This window comes from Schistocerca nitens, chromosome 10 (genome assembly GCF_023898315.1).
Source record: "Schistocerca nitens isolate TAMUIC-IGC-003100 chromosome 10, iqSchNite1.1, whole genome shotgun sequence".
Taxonomy (NCBI): Eukaryota; Metazoa; Arthropoda; class Insecta; order Orthoptera; family Acrididae; genus Schistocerca; species Schistocerca nitens.
Window position 1 is genome coordinate 148,654,476 of NC_064623.1, and position 1,763 is coordinate 148,656,238.

Genomic DNA, 1,763 nt, shown 5'->3' on the forward strand with positions numbered 1-1,763 from the left:
GCATAAAGTACGTTGAGTAGTTCTCTTGAATTGTGTTACGTGGGATTAGTTCGAAGAATGTGCTCTCCACAAAACCTGTTGTGTCACTGCGAAAAACAGGTACTTTTCATTCCCAGTAACTTTCAGTAATGTTGTGGATAATTTCTAAACGTGAAACCAAATACAAATTTAATCCACATGATGAAAGCTGATGCAGTAAATGTAAGAAAACAGAATGATATGAAATGAAACAGGAAATGTCATCCAACATTATGCTGTGGCCGGAAGGAATTGGCATTTGACATGAGACCCAACTTCCATTACACACGAATTTGGGTTTCCATGGACAAAGAGCACTCTGTCTGAAACATTAGCCGAGATATTCATCGAATGTTTTTGGTCGATCGTAACTTTACAAAAAAGCACTCCGTCATCAGGCCATAAGTGGCCCATCGGGACTATCCGAACGCCGTGTCATCCTCAGCTGAGGATGCGGATAGGAGGGGCGTGTGGTCAGCACACCGCTCTCCCGCTCGTTACGATGGTTTTCTTTGACCAGAGCCGCTACTATTCGGTCGAGTAGCTACTCAATTGGCATCACGCGGCTGAGTGCACCCCGAAAAATGGCAACAGCACATGGCGGCCTGGATGGTCACCCATCCAAGTACCGGCCACGCCCAACAGCTCTTAACTTCGGTGATCTGACGGGAACCGGTGTATCCACTGCGGCAAGGCCGTTGCGTATCTTGACAAAAGAAGCCCAGAATTCAAGAAAATTAAACGGTAGTATGGACGAAGAATAGTGTCCCACAGGATTAAGTTCTGGGTCCCTTATTGTTCTTAATATATATTAATGACTTGCCACTCTACATTCATGAAGATGCAAAGCTAGTTCTTTTTGCTGATCATACGAATATAGCAATCACACCCAACAAACAAGAATTAGCTAAGGAATATTGTAAATAATATCTTTCAAAAAAAACATTTTAAATGGTTCACTGCATATGGACTCTCACTAAATTTTGAGAACACACAGGACGTACAGTTCTATACAGTAAATGGCATAACACCACTGAAAAATATAGACTTAGAAGTGAAGTCCGTTGCCAAGGCAGAATATTCAAAATTTCTGGGTGTATGTATTGATGAGGAACTGAATTGGAAGAAACACATTGATGATCTCCTGAAACATTTGGTTTCATCTACTTATACTATTGAGGTTATTGCAAATTTTGATGATAAATATATGTGTAAATTAGTCTAGTATGCCTATATTCATTCACCACTTTCATATGACATAATTGGGGTAATCCATCATTATGAGAAAATTATTCATTACACAAAAGTGTGTTATCATAATAATAGCTGGAGCCCATCCAAGATCAGCTTTCAGACATTTATTTAATTAAACTGGGATATTCACAGTACCTTCACAATACATATATATTCACTTATGGAACTTGTTATTAATAACCCATCCAAATTCAAAAGTAATAGTAAAGTGCATAGCTACAACACTAGAAGAAAGGATGATCCTCACTATTCTGGGGAAAGTCTGACTTTGACACAGAAAGGGGCAAATTATGCTGGCACAAAAGTCCTCGGTCATTTAGCATTAAAATTTTGATAGTCAACCAGCACTTAAATTAAAAGAATTTCTGAATGATAACTGCTTCTACTTAATAGATGCATTTTTAGATATGCAGTAGTAATTGTAAAAGCTTATTGTAACATGTAAAGGAAACTTATGTTCCACATCATCATGAAATGTTGTATTCATGATC

General features: G+C 38.3%; 1 pseudogene; it reads right to left on the minus strand.

The window, feature by feature from the left end:
- Window positions 1–603: 603 nt before the first annotated feature.
- On the minus strand, window positions 604–721 carry LOC126210754 (5S ribosomal RNA; annotated as a pseudogene).
- Window positions 722–1,763: the final 1,042 nt, after the last annotated feature.